The sequence below is a fragment of the Pseudophryne corroboree genome, chromosome 2 (assembly GCF_028390025.1).
Source record: "Pseudophryne corroboree isolate aPseCor3 chromosome 2, aPseCor3.hap2, whole genome shotgun sequence".
In the NCBI taxonomy this organism is placed as follows: Eukaryota; Metazoa; Chordata; class Amphibia; order Anura; family Myobatrachidae; genus Pseudophryne; species Pseudophryne corroboree.
The window spans coordinates 560,249,176-560,264,940 of NC_086445.1; the positions used below are offsets into that span (position 1 = coordinate 560,249,176).

The 15,765-nt window shown below is 48.0% G+C and overlaps 1 long non-coding RNA gene across 1 annotated transcript; it reads left to right on the forward strand.

The window, feature by feature from the left end:
* The first annotated feature begins 697 nt into the window (after nucleotides 1–697).
* On the forward strand, nucleotides 698–14,841 carry LOC135050978 (uncharacterized). The gene is made up of 4 exons (XR_010241967.1): nucleotides 698–988; nucleotides 12,770–12,838; nucleotides 13,098–13,310; nucleotides 14,078–14,841. It is a non-coding gene; the product is annotated as an uncharacterized LOC135050978 (long non-coding RNA).
* Nucleotides 14,842–15,765: the final 924 nt, after the last annotated feature.

Here is a 15,765-nt window from a genome sequence, read left to right on the forward strand (position 1 = left end):
ACCTAGATTGCACCCTTCTCGGCCGGGCACAAAAATCTAACTGGAGTCTGGAGGAGGGTCATAGGGGGAGGAGCCAGTGCACACCACCTGATCTGGAAAAGCTTTACTTTTTGTGCCCTGTCTCCTGCGGAGCCGCTATTCCCCATGGTCCTTTCAGGAACCCCAGCATCCACTAGGACGATAGAGAAATATTGTTAATTATGCATCTTAGGGCAGGCATGTCCAAACTGCGGCCCTCCAGCTGTTGTGAAACTACATATCCCAGCATGCCCTGACACAGCTTTACCATTCTCTGACAACAAAACTGGGTCAGGGCATGCTGGGATATGTAGTTTCCCAACAGCTGGAGGGCTGCATTTTGGACATGCCTGACTTAGGGTATGGATTGTTTGTTGTAATTGGTTCATGATTAAAGTATACACACCCAATGAAGTCAGCCAGAAAAGCATAAGCAGGGCCGCAACTAGGGGGGGGGGGGGGGCTAGGGGGGCATGTGACCTGGGCGCCGGATTGGAGGGGGCGCCATCAGGAACAGTTTAATTCCCCAAACACCCCTCCTTATCTGCATCGTCCATTACAGCTCGTTATGCAGTCGCAGCAGCTAGTAGAGTCTGGAGCTTGTGCTCCAGACTCTACTAGCTGCTGCGTCTGCCTAACAAGCCGGGCACAAAGCATTGCTGTGATTAAAGTGAAAATAAACTACAGATCCCAGCAGCCCTTGCTGCCGGAGCTGTAGTTTAGTTTCACTTTCTTCTATGCAGTCACGCGTAGTGCCTGCCCCGGCAGAGCCAGATTAAAGAGGGGACACAGAGAACAAGCTAACTCCCCAGCCTCCCCCCAGCTGCCTTTAATCGTCACCGCAGTGCTGAGCTGAACAAGAAGATTTAGCCGAAAGGGGGCAGGGCTACACGGCACTGTACACAGTGCCAGTCCAGCAAGCAGCATGGGAGACAGAAGCTCACTGTGTAGCAGCAGAAGACCCTAAACAGTGAGTGTGACAAAGGGAAGGGGCACTGTATGTGTGTGTGACTACTATATATGTGTGTGACTACATGAATATGTGTGTGTACATATATGTGTGCTTGTATGTATTTATGTGTGACTATGTATACAGGTGTGTGACTATATGTGAGTGAATGTATGCGTGTGTGTATGTGTTTACGTATGGGACAGTATGTATGTGTACAGATGTGTGATTTTACGTATATTTATCAATATATGGGTTATCTCCTCTTTTTTTCTCTATCCGTAGCCCAAATAAATGGCTAGCTAGCCCCCCCTTCCTCTCATAAGAAGGTTTTTATATATATATATATATATATAATAAGAATTTACTTACCGATAATTCTATTTCTCGTAGTCCGTAGTGGATGCTAGGGACTCCGTCAGGACCATGGGGATTAGCGGCTCCGCAGGAGACAGGGCACAAAAGTAAAAGCTTTAGGACTAGGTGGTGTGCACTGGCTCCTCCCCCTATGACCCTCCTCCAAGCCTCAGTTAGGATACTGTGCCCGGACGAGCGTACACAATAAGGAAAGATTTTGAATCCCGGGTAAGACTCATACCAGCCACACCAATCACACCGTACAACTTGTGATCTGAACCCAGTTAACAGCATGATAACAGAGGAGCCTCTGAAAAGATGGCTCACAACAATAATAACCCGATTTTTGTAACAATAACTATGTACAAGTATTGCAGACAATCCGCACTTGGGATGGGCGCCCAGCATCCACTACGGACTACGAGAAATAGAATTATCGGTAAGTAAATTCTTATTTTCTCTGACGTCCTAAGTGGATGCTGGGGACTCCGTCAGGACCATGGGGATTATACCAAAGCTCCCAAACGGGCGGGAGAGTGCGGATGACTCTGCAGCACCGAATGAGAGAACTCCAGGTCCTCCTCAGCCAGGGTATCAAATTTGTAGAATTTTGCAAACGTGTTTGCCCCTGACCAAGTAGCAGCTCGGCAAAGTTGTAAAGCCGAGACCCCTCGGGCAGCCGCCCAAGATGAGCCCACCTTCCTTGTGGAATGGGCATTTACAGATTTTGGCTGTGGCAGGCCTGCCACAGAATGTGCAAGCTGAATTGTACTACAAATCCAACGAGCAATCGTCTGCTTAGAAGCAGGAGCACCCAGCTTGTTGGGTGCATACAGGATAAACAGCGAGTCAGTTTTCCTGACTCCAGCCGTCCTGGAAATATATATTTTCAGGGCCCTGACAACGTCTAGCAACTTGGAGTCCTCCAAGTCCCTAGTAGCCGCAGGCACCACAATAGGTTGGTTCAGGTGAAACGCTGACACCACCTTAGGGAGAAACTGGGGACGAGTCCGCAGTTCTGCCCTGTCCGAATGGAAAATCAGATATGGGCTTTTGTGAGACAAAGCCGCCAATTCTGACACTCGCCTGGCCGAGGCCAGGGCCAACAGCATGGTCACTTTCCATGTGAGATATTTCAAATCCACAGATTTGAGCGGTTCAAACCAATGTGATTTGAGGAATCCCAGAACTACGTTGAGATCCCACGGTGCCACTGGAGGCACAAAAGGGGGTTGTATATGCAGTACTCCCTTGACGAATGTCTGGACTTCAGGAACTGAAGCCAATTCTTTCTGGAAGAAAATCGACAGGGCCGAAATTTGAACCTTAATGGACCCCAATTTGAGGCCCATAGACACTCCTGTTTGCAGGAAATGCAGGAATCGACCGAGTTGAAATTCCTCCGTGGGGGCCTTCCTGGCCTCACACCACGCAACATATTTTCGCCAAATGCGGTGATAATGTTGTGCGGTCACCTCCTTCCTGGCTTTGACCAGGGTAGGTATGACCTCTTCCGGAATGCCTTTTTCCCTTAGGATCCGGCGTTCAACCGCCATGCCGTCAAACGCAGCCGCGGTAAGTCTTGGAACAGACAGGGTCCTTGCTGAAGCAAGTCCCTTCTTAATGGCAGAGGCCATGGGTCCTCTGTGAGCATCTCTTGAAGTTCCGGGTACCAAGTTCTCCTTGGCCAATCCGGAGCCACGAGTATAGTTCTTACTCCTCTCCGTCTTATAATTCTCAGTACCTTGGGTATGAGAGGAAGAGGAGGGAACACATACACTGACTGGTACACCCACGGTGTTACCAGAGCGTCCACAGCTATTGCCTGAGGGTCCCTTGACCTGGCGCAATACCTGTCCAGTTTTTTGTTGAGGCGGGACGCCATCATGTCCACCTTTGGTTTTTCCCAATGGTTCACAATCATGTGGAAGACTTCCGTGTGAAGTCCCCACTCTCCCGGGTGGAGGTCGTGCCTGCTGAGGAAGTCTGCTTCCCAGTTGTCCACTCCCGGAATGAACACTGCTGACAGTGCTATCACATGATTTTCCGCCCAGCGAAGAATCCTTGCAGCTTCTGCCATTGCCCTCCTGCTTCTTGTGCCGCCCTGTCTGTTTACGTGGGCGACTGCCGTGATGTTGTCCGACTGGATCAGCACCGGCTGACCTTGAAGCAGAGGTCTTGCTAGGCATAGAGCATTGTAAATTGCCCTTAGCTCCAGTATATTTATGTGGAGAGAAGTCTCTAGACTTGACCACGTTCCCTGGAAATTTCTTCCCTGTGTGACTGCTCCCCAGCATCTCAGGCTGGCATCCGTGGTCACCAGGATCCAATCCTGAATGCCGAATCTGCGGCCCTCTAGTAGATGAGCACTCTGCAGCCACCACAGAAGAGACACCCTTGTCCTCGGAGACAGGGTTATCCGCTGATGCATCTGAAGATGCGATCCGGACCATTTGTCCAGCAGATCCCACTGAAAAGTTCTTGCGTGAAATCTGCCGAATGGAATCGCTTCGTAAAAAGCCACCATTTTTCCCAGGACCCTTGTGCAATGATGCACTGACACTTTTCCTGGTTTTAGGAGGTTCCTGACTAGCTCGGATAACTCCCTGGCTTTCTCCTCCGGGAGAAACACCTTTTTCTGGACTGTGTCCAGAATCATCCCTAGGAACAGCAGACGTGTCGTCGGGATCAGCTGCGATTTTGGAATATTTAGAATCCACCCGTGCTGTTGTAGCAGTACCCGAGATAGTGCTACTCCGACCTCCAACTGTTCCCTGGACTTTGCCCTTATCAGGAGATCGTCCAAGTAAGGGATAATTAAGACGCCTTTTCTTCGAAGAAGAATCATCATTTCGGCCATTACCTTGGTAAAGACCCGGGGTGCCGTGGACAATCCAAACGGCAGCGTCTGAAACTGATAATGACAGTTCTGTACTACGAACCTGAGGTACCCTTGGTGAGAAGGGCAAATTGGGACATGAAGGTAAGCATCCTTGATGTCCAGGGACACCATATAGTCCCCTTCTTCCAGGTTCGCTATCACTGCTCTGAGTGACTCCATCTTGAATTTGAACCTTTGTATGTAAGTGTTCAAAGATTTCAGATTTAGAATAGGTCTCACCGAGCCGTCTGGCTTCGGTACCACAAATAGTGTGGAATAATACCCCTTTCCCTGTTGTAGGAGGGGTACTTTGATTATCACCTGCTGGGAATACAGCTTGTGAATTGCTTCCAATACTGCCTCCCTGTCGGAGGGAGACGTTGGTAAAGCAGACTTCAGGAACCTGCGAGGGGGAGACGTCTCGAATTCCAATCTGTACCCCTGGGATACTACCTGTAGGATCCAGGGGTCCACTTGCGAGTGAGCCCACTGCGCGCTGAAACTCTTGAGACGACCCCCCACCGCACCTGAGTCCGCTTGTAAGGCCCCAGCGTCATGCTGAGGACTTGGCAGAAGCGGTGGAGGGCTTCTGTTCCTGGGAAGAGGCTGTCTGCTGCAGTCTTTTTCCCTTTCCTCTACCCCGGGGCAGATATGACTGGCCTTTTGCCCGCTTGCCCTTATGGGGACGAAAGGACTGAGGCTGAAAAGACGGTGTCTTTTTCTGCTGAGAGGTGAGTTGGGGTAAAAAGGTGGATTTTCCAGCTGTTGCCGTGGCCACCAGGTCCGAAAGACCGACCCCAAATAACTCCTCCCCTTTATACGGCAATACTTCCATATGCCGTTTGGAATCCGCATCACCTGACCACTGTCGTGTCCATAAACATCTTCTGGCAGAAATGGACATCGCACTTACTCTTGATGCCAGGGTGCAAATATCCCTCTGTGCATCACGCATATATAGAAACGCATCTTTTAAACGCTCTATAGTCAATAAAATACTGTCCCTGTCCAGGGTATCAATATTTTCAGTCAGGGACTCCGACCACGCCACCCCAGCGCTGCACATCCAGGCTGAGGCAATCGCTGGTCGCAGTATAACACCAGTATGTGTGTATATACTTTTTAGGACATTTTCCAGCTTCCTATCAACTGGCTTCTTGAGGGCGGCCGTATCAGGAGACGGTAACGCCACTTGTTTTGATAAGCGTGTGAGTGCCTTATCCACCCTAGGGGGTGTTTCCCAACGCGCCCTAACTTCTGGCGGGAAAGGGTATAATGCCAATCATTTCTTAGATATCAGCAATTTTTTATCGGGGGAGACCCACGCATCATCACACACTTCATTTAATTCTTCTGATTCAGGAAAAACTACGGGTAGTTTTTTCACACCCCACATAATACCCTTTTTTGTGGTACTTGTAGTATCAGAAATATGCAAAGCCTCCTTCATTGCCGTGATCATGTAACGTGTGGCCCTACTGGAAAATACGTTTGTTTCTTCACCGTCGACACTGGAGTCAGTGTCCGTGTCTGTGTCTGTGTCGACCGACTGAGGTAATGGGCGCTTTAGAGCCCCTGACGGTGTTTGAGACGCCTGGACAGGCACTAACTGACTTGCCGGCTGTCTCATGTCGTCAACAGTTTTTTGTAAAGTGCTGACACTATCACGTAATTCCTTAAATAAGACCATCCAGTCAGGTGTCGACTCCCTAGGGGGTGACATCACTAATACAGGCAATTGCTCCGCCTCCACACCATTTTCCTCCTCATACATGTCGACACACGCGTACCGACACACAGCACACACACAGGGAATGCTCTGATAGAGGACAGGACCCCACTAGCCCTTTGGGGAGACAGAGGGAGAGTTTGCCAGCACACACTAGAGCGCTATATATGTATAGGGACAACCTTATAAATAAGTGTTTCTCCCTTATAGCTGCTATATATGTTTTTATATGCCAAATTAGTGCCCCCCTCTCTCTTTTTTACCCTGTTTCTGTAGTGCAGGACTGCAGGGGAGAGTCAGGGAGACGTCCTTCCAGCAGAGCTGTGAGGGAAAATGGCGCTTGTGTGCTGAGGAGATAGGCTCCGCCCCCTTCACGGCGGCCTTTCTCCCGCTTTTTATGAGGTAAAATGGCAGGGGTTAAATACATCCATATAGCCCAGGAGCTATATGTGATGTATTTTTTTTACCATAAATAGTGTTTTCATTGCGTCTCAGGGCGCCCCCCCCCCAGCGCCCTGCACCCTCAGTGACCGGAGTGTGAAGTGTGCTGAGAGCAATGGCGCACAGCTGCAGTGCTGTGCGCTACCTTTCTTGAAGACAAGATGCCTTCTGCCGCCGATTTCTGGACCTCTTCACTCTTCTGGCTCTGTAAGGGGGCCGGCGGCGCGGCTCCGGGACCCATCCATGGCTGGGCCTGTGATCGTCCCTCTGGAGCTAATGTCCAGTAGCCAAGAAGCCCAATCCACTCTGCACGCAGGTGAGTTCGCTTCTTCTCCCCTTAGTCCCTCGATGCAGTGAGCCTGTTGCCAGCAGGACTCACTGAAAATAAAAAAAACCTAAGTCTATACTTTTATTCTAAGCAGCTCAGGAGAGCTACCTAGATTGCACCCTTCTCGGCCGGGCACAAAAACCTAACTGAGGCTTGGAGGAGGGTCATAGGGGGAGGAGCCAGTGCACACCACCTAGTCCTAAAGCTTTTACTTTTGTGCCCTGTCTCCTGCGGAGCCGCTAATCCCCATGGTCCTGACGGAGTCCCCAGCATCCACTTAGGACGTCAGAGAAATATATATATAAAATATATAATGTGTGTGTCACACGTGGGGGAATTAATCGGGGCGCGCCAACTTGCTGCCTTGCCCCGGGTGCCGAAGATCCTAGTTTCGGCCCTGGCATAAGCCAAGTTTAGTTTAATTGTCTTAATGTTCTTCATATGTCCACATCACAATAATAAGAATTTACTTACCGATAATTCTATTTCTCGGAGTCCGTAGTGGATGCTGGGGTTCCTGAAAGGACCATGGGGAATAGCGGCTCCGCAGGAGACAGGGCACAAAAAGTAAAGCTTTAGGATCAGGTGGTGTGCACTGGCTCCCCCCCCATGACCCCCCTCCAAGCCTCAGTCAGGTACTGTGCCCGGACGAGCGTACACAATAAGGAAGGATTTATGAATCCCGGGTAAGACTCATACCAGCCACACCAATCACACTGTACAACCTGTGATCTGAACCCAGTTAACAGTATGATAACAGCGGAGCCTCTGAAAAGATGGCTCACAACAATAATAACCCGATTTTTGTAACTATGTACAAGTAATGCAGATAATCCGCACTTGGGATGGGCGCCCAGCATCCACTACGGACTCCGAGAAATAGAATTATCGGTAAGTAAATTCTTATTTTCTCTATCGTCCTAGTGGATGCTGGGGTTCCTGAAAGGACCATGGGGATTATACCAAAGCTCCCAAACGGGCGGGAGAGTGCGGATGACTCTGCAGCACCGAATGAGAGAACTCCAGGTCCTCCTTAGCCAGGGTATCAAATTTGTAGGATTTTACAAACGTGTTTGCCCCTGACTAAATAGCCGCTCGGCAAAGTTGTAAAGCCGAGACCCCTCGGGCAGCCGCCCAAGATGAGCCCACCTTCCTTGTGGAATGGGCATTTACATATTTTGGCTGTGGCAGGCCTGCCACAGAATGTGCAAGCTGAATTGTATTACACATCCAACTAGCAAAAGTCTGCTTAAAAGCAAGAGCACCCAGTTTGTTGGGTGCATACAGGATAACAGCAAGTCAGTTTTCCTGACTCCAGCCGTCCTGGAACCTATATTTTCAGGGCCCTGACCACATCTAGCAACTTGGAGTCCTCCAAGTCCCTAGTAGGCGCAAGACACCACAATAAGCTGGTTCAGGTGAAACACTGACACCACCTTAGGGAGAGAACTGGGGACGAGTCCGCAGCTCTGCCCTGTCCGAATGGACAAACAGATATGGGCTTTTTTGAGAAAAAAAAAACCCACCAATTTGACACTCGCCTGGTCCAGGCCAGGTCCAAGAGCATGTTCACTTTTCATGTGAGATGCTTCAAATCCACAGATTTGACTGGTTTTAAACCAATGTGTTTTGAGGAATCCCAGAACTACGTTGAGATCCCACAGTGCCACTGGAGGCACAAAAGGGGGTTGTATATGCAATACTCCCTTGACAAACTTCTGGACTTCAGGAACTGAAGCCAATTCTTTCTGGAAGAAAAATCGACAGGGCCGAAATTTGAACCTTAATGGACCCCAATTTGAGGCCCATAGACACTCCTGTTTGCAAGAAATGCAGGAATCGACCGAGTTGAAATTTCTTCGTGGGGCCTTCCTGGCCTCACACCACGCAACATATTTTCGCCACATGTGGTGATAATGTTGTGCGGTCACCTCCTTTCTGGCTTTGACCAGGGTAGGAATGACCTCTTCCTGAATGCCTTTTCCCTTAGGATCCGGCGTTCCACCGCCATGCCGTCAAACGCAGCTGCGGTAAGTCTTGGAACAGACATGGTACTTGCTGAAACAAGTCCCTTCTTAGCGGCAGAGGCCATAAGTCCTCTGTGAGCATCTCTTGAAGTTCCGGGTACCAAGTCCTTCTTGGCCAATCCGGAGCCATGAGTATAGTTCTTACTCCTCTACGTCTTATAATTCTCAGTACCTTAGGTATGAAAAGCAGAGGATGGAACACATACACCGACTGGTACACCCACGGTGTTACCAGAACGTCCACAGCTATTGCCTGAGGGTCTCTTAACCTGGCGCAATACCTGTCCCGTTTTTTGTTCAGACGGGACGCCATCATGTCCACCTTTGGTAATTCCCAACGGTTTACAATCATGTGGAAAACTTCCCCATGAAGTTCCCACTCTGCCGGGTGGAGGTCGTGCCTACTGAGGAAGTCTGCTTCCCAGTTTCTATTCCCGGAATGAAACACTGCTGACAGTGCTATCACATGATTTTCCGCCCAGCGAAAAGTCCTTGCAGTTTTTGCCACTGCCCTCCTGCTTCTTGTGCCGCCCTGTCTATTTACGTGGGCGACTGCCGTGATGTTTTATCCCACTGGATCAATACCGGCTGACCTTGAAGCAGAGGTCTTGCTAAGCTTAGAGCATTATAAATTTACCCTTAGCTATATTTATGTGGAGAAAAATCTCCAGACTTGATCACACTCCCTGGAAATTTTTTCCTTGTGTGACTGCTCCCCAGCCTCTCGGGCTGGCCTCCGTGGTCACCAACATCCAAAACTGAATGCCGAATATGCGGCCCTCTAGAAGATGAGCACTCTGTAACCACCACAGGAGAGACACCCTTGTCCTTGGATATAAGGTTATCCGCTGATGCATCTGAAGATGCGATCCGGACCATTTGTCCAGCAGATCCCACTGAAAAGTTCTTGCATGAAATCTGCCGACTGGAATTGCTTCGAAGGAAGTCACCATTTTTTTACCATGGCCCTTGTGCAATGATGCACTGATTTTAGGAGGTTCCTGACTAGCTCGGATAACTCCCTGGCTTTCTCTTCCGGGAGAAACACCTTTTTCTGGACTGTGTCCAGAATCATCCCTAAGCACAGGAGACTTGTTGTCAGGATCAGCTGCGATTTTGGAATCTTTAGAATCCACCCCTGCTGTTGTAACAGTATCCGAGATAGTGCTACTCCGACCTCCAACTGTTCCCTGGACTTTGCCCTTATCAGGAGATCGTCCAAGTAAGGGATAATTAAGACGCCTTTTCTTCGAAGAAGAACCATCATTTCGGCCATTACCTTGGTAAAGACCCGGGGTGCCGTAGACAATCCAAACGGCAGCGTCTGAAACTGATAGTGACAGTTCTGTACCACGAACCTGAGGTACCCTTAGTGATAAGGGCAAATTTGGGACATGGAGGTAAGCATCCCTGATGTCTCGGGACACCAGATAGTCCCCTTCTTCCCGGTTCGTTATCACTGCTCTGAGTGACTCCATCTTGATTTGAACCTTTGTAAGTGTTCAAATTTTTTTTTTTTTTTTTATTTAGAATAGGTCTCACCTAGCCTTCTGGCTTCAGTACCACAATATAGTGTGGAATAATACCCCTTTTCTTGTTGTAGGAGGGGTAATTTAATTATCACCTGCTGGGAATACAGCTCGTGAATTTTTTCCCATACTGCCTCCTTGTCGGAGGGAGACCTTGGTAAAGCAGCCTTCAGGAGCCTGCGCAGGGGAAACGTCTCGACATTCCAAACTGTACCCCTGGGATACTACTTGTAGGATCCAGGGGTCCTGTACGGTCTCAGCGTCATGCTGAGAGCTTGTCAGAAGGGTTGGAACGCTTCTGTTCCTGGGAATGGGCTGCCTGCTGCAGTCTTCTTCCCTTTCCTCTATCCCTGGGCAGATATGACTCTTATAGGGACGAAAGGACTGAAGCTGAAAAGACGGTGTCTTTTTCTGCAGAGATGTGACTTAGGGTAAAAACGGTGGATTTTCCAGCAGTTGCCGTGGCCACCAGGTCCGATGGACCGACCCCAAATAACTCCTCTTCCTTTATACGGCAATACACCTTTGTGCCGTTTGGAATCTGCATCACCTGACCACTGTCGTGTCCATAAACATCTTCTGGCAGATATGGACATCGCAGTTACTCTTGATGCCAGAGTGCAAATATCCCTCTGTGCATCTCGCATATATAGAAATACATCCTTTAAATGCTCTATAGTCAATAAAATACTGTCCCTGTCAAGGGTATCAATATTTTTAGTCAGGGAATCCGACCAAGCCACCCCAGCTCTGCACATCCAGGCTGAGGCGATCGCTGGTCGCAGTATAACACCAGTATGTGTGTATATACTTTTTATGATATTTTTCCAGCCTCCTGTCAGCTGGCTCCTTGAGGACGGCCCTATCTATAGACGGTACCGCCACTTGTTCTGATAAGCGTGTGAGCGCCTTATCCACCCTAAGGGGTGTTTCCCAACGCGCCCTAACTTCTGGCGGGAAAGGGTATACCGCCCATATTTTCTATCGGGGGGAACCCACGCATCATCACACACTTCATTTAATTTATCTGATTCAGGAAAAACTACGGTAGTTTTTTCACATCCCACATAATACCCTCTTTTGTGGTACTTGTAGTATCAGAAATATGTAACACCTCCTTCATTGCCCTTAACGTGTGGCCCTAATAAGGAATACGTTTGTTTATTCACCGTCGACACTGGATTCAGTGTCCCTGTCTGTGTCTGTGTCGACCGACTAAAGTAAACGGGCGTTTTAAAACCCCTGACGGTGTTTTTGAGACGTCTGGACCGGTACTAATTGTTTGTCGGCCGTCTCATGTCGTCAACCGACCTTGGCGCGTGTTGACATTATCACGTAATTCCCTAAATAAGCCATCCATTCCGGTGTCGACTCCCTAGAGAGTGACATCACCATTACAGGCAATTGCTCTGCCTCCTCACCAACATCGTCCTCATACATGTCGACACACACGTACCGACACACAGCACACACACAGGGAATGCTCTGATAGAGGACAGGACCCACTAGCCCTTTGGAGAGACAGAGGGAGAGTTTGCCAGCACACACCAAAAACGCTATAATTATATAGGGACAACCTTATATAAGTGTTTTCCCTTATAGCATCTTTTTTATATATTTCTAACGCCAAATTAGTGCCCCCCCTCTCTGTTTTAACCCTGTTTCTGTAGTGCAGTGCAGGGGAGAGCCTGGGAGCCTTCCCTCCAGCCTTTCTGTGAGGGAAAATGGCGCTGTGTGCTGAGGAGATAGGCCCCGCCCCTTTTTCGGCGGCCTCGTCTCCCGCTCTTAACGGATTCTGGCAGGGGTTAAATATCCCCATATAGCCCCCGGAGGCTATATGTGAGGTATTTTTAGCCAAAAAAGGTTTTCATTTGCCTCCCAGGGCGCCCCCCTCCCAGCGCCCTGCACCTTCAGTGACTGCCGTGTGAAGTGTGCTGAGAGGAAAATGGCGCACAGCTGCAGTGCTGTGCGCTACCTTAAGAAGACTGAGGAGTCTTCTGCCGCCGATTCTGGACCTCTTCTCGTTTCAGCATCTGCAAGGGGGCCGGCGGCGAGGCTCCGGTGACCATCCAGGCTGTACCTGTGATCGTCCCTCTGGAGCTAATGTCCAGTAGCCAAGAAGCCAATCCATCCTGCACGCAGGTGAGTTCACTTCTTCTCCCCTAAGTCCCTCGTTGCAGTGATCCTGTTGCCAGCAGGACTCACTGTAAAATAAAAAACCTAAGCTAAACTTTTCTAAGCAGCTCTTTAGGAGAGCCACCTAGATTGCACCCTTCTCGGCCGGGCACAAAAATCTAACTGAGGCTTGGAGGGGGGTCATGGGGGGGGGAGCCAGTGCACACCACCTGATCCTAAAGCTTTACTTTTTGTGCCCTGTCTCCTGCGGAGCCGCTATTCCCCATGGTCCTTTCAGGAACCCCAGCATCCACTAGGACGATAGAGAAAATGTTTTGGAGTAAATATGTATTCACAATATAATGATCATAAGGTCAAAATTCCTATTTCAACAGTACGAAAGAGAGCCAGCACAGCCAGGACACAAACCACACTGGCAAGAGATGCGGATGCTGGCGATGCAGGTGAGAATGTTGTGGGTACACATATTCTGTAAACACATAGGGCTCTATTCAAGAAGCAGTGAAAAGAGTGGAGCAGTGAGTCAGTGGAGAAGTTGCCCATGGCAACCAATCAGTGGCTCTGTATTATTTTAAAGTATGCAAATTATAAATGTTACGTTAATACTGATTGGTTGCCACGGTCAACTTCTCCACACTTTTCACTTCTTCATGAATAGACCCCATAGAAAGACAGAATTATAATGTTTATATTATCCCATAGGAACTTCATCATCGCACCGCACTCCACTAAGACGACATTCGCAGGGGTCTGGCAGTCTCCAGAAGATGGGTAGTAAGAGACGCCGTCTTGAGGCGGTAACTACACCTGCATCCTCACCACCACAATGGCGCATCTCAACTGTGTTGGCTCAGCCACCAGAAGCCATTTTGGCCAGTCCACAAAGCGATGAGCCACAATCCCCTCAGGTGTCTGGTGAGTAAACCTTATTTATTTAAATTAAATGCATTTTCCACAGTGTTTTTCCAAAAAAAAACTAAAGCACACACTCATCCTTGTAGTAAGCAACACCAGCAAACACATGTGGGTAACGTTACTAAGATGGGACTTCTATTTAAGATGTGATGTTGCCCATACCAACCAATCCTATTCTCCGTAACATTAATACAGCACCTTCTCGAATATAATCCCTGCAATGTTATTGGTTGCTATGGACAACATCCCATCTTAAAAACAAATTCAATCTTAGTAATTTGACCCCATGGTAAGCATTATTTCGTGGTACACATCTCAAATTAACAATATGCGCTAAATAGGTGTGGCCACTTATGCCAAGTATATGTTTTTTCACTATAATTGAAAATGTTTACTGGGAAAGACTGACAGCCTTTAACAATGTATGAGTGTATTGTTGTACACATTTAATGTATTCTGTTTTTTGGCCAAAAGGAAGCTTTAAACAGAATATGTAAAGAGTGTAATGTAGCATTTTTACATTTCTACGTGTTTGACCATTAGGTTAAGCTCATAGCCCAACATTTACCTTAAAGATTGTTGTAATGAGTAGGGAACCAAAGAAGCCACATTTTTTAAATATAATGTCCAATAGAATCATAAGTTTACCCACACTCTATTTATAATTTTCTACATGCATATTAAGAAGTAATGCATGTTGTCGTAAAGCACAATAAAAGCAGAAGCCCAACAGTAACTAAATTGTGGCTGTCTTCAACCCCATACAGATCCAGACATCATACCCCAGGATACCCAGCAGGAAACTGACTTGCAGCAAACTTTCACACTACACCTGCAAGCAGTTGATTCGAACCAGCCAACCATGCCGGCTCCCCCACCCCAAACAACCCCCACCCAACAATTGAGCCCAACACCACCCCAGCCACAAATGGGACAAGACTTTTGGTCCAGTTGGTCCATACAACAGGCCCAACACTATGCCTGTCTGCAAAACCACAGCCAATAGCTTGCCAGTCTGCCACATCATCTACCGAGACTGAGTAGAAACTCAGGCAGACTGATGGTACAACTTGGCAGAGTGGCCAATAGCATGGAACAAATGAGAGCAGACAACAGCCAAATCATAGGAAGCTTTCAACGCATCATGGACGAACAAAACCGCCAGCAACAAGCCCTCATACAGCTAATCCAGAACAATCAGCTCATCACAGAAAGTATGTCCAGAATAGTCGCCAACAACACAGCCGCAACAACACAACTGACAGCAAGCATCAACAACCTGAGCCAAAACATCAATTTGTTGGCAGCCCAGCAACAAGGCTCAAGCTCGGGGACAACCACACCTAGCCAGACCCCAATTTCGTCCCCAGTTAGGCGATCAAGCAGAACACGGCCCAATGTGCCAACAGAATCCTCTGCAGCCACCAAAAAAACAACAAAAAAATGAGCAAGCAACAAAAATAATAATAAAGTTTTGTCATATAAAACTCACGATTCTAGATTTGTGCCCAACACAATTATAGTGTTTAAGATAATAAATAACTCAAATGCTATATGTGTAATGTTTAATTTGTTATTGACTGAAAGTGTAATCTGAAAATGTTATTGAGTAATTGTAAACAACATGCCTAATATCAAACAAAAACGCTTCACAAACATAATTCATAAATACATATATTTTATGTTTGGGGTTAGCCAATGTTCAGTTAGATAAATTAAGACTTACCTGTAAAATGACGCATAATCAGTTACTGGCTTACCTGCCTCCCTACATCTGTACTCACACTGTGGCAAGATGTTTCTATCTCCTCTACTTGCTGACTGTTTACTTCATGTGTGCAATCTATGGCACCCAGCACATTGGGCATGCCTGCAAGCTCATAGAAAGATACCCTGACTGCATGCCACTACGACTCCTGGGTAGGGAAGCAGATAGAGGCATCTATGTGTGGATACAAAGCATCCCAAACCTGAGTGGACATTTCAAAATATAAGGTGAGTGTCATGACGTGTTTAAAATACAATACTGTGTTATATTACATAACAGAAGCACAACTTAGACATAGAGGAGTATGTATGTGTTAACTTACCTGATTTTAAAATTTAGAAAAGGTGGCCTGTGAGATAGAAATGATATCGCCAGTCACAGCGTGAAAGCTGACAGTAGCCATAAAGTGCAACACAGGCAGGAGTTTGTCCAGGCCTGAGACAGAGCGAGAGCGTGCTGTCTCAGGGTCTAGGTCCAGTTTGACAAGGTCATACAGACGGGAAACGATGTTTATATGTAGCCAGAACATCTGTATGAGCTGGTCATCGGCCAATGCGTTAAACTTTAAACGCCCCCTAAAAAAACGAGCCCTGCGCAGCCTCCGCGGAACCTGGACAACCTTCTGACCATGGTCAGTTTCCAGCCTTTTTTTACGATTCGCTTTTTTTCTCGGCCGCCAATGCACTT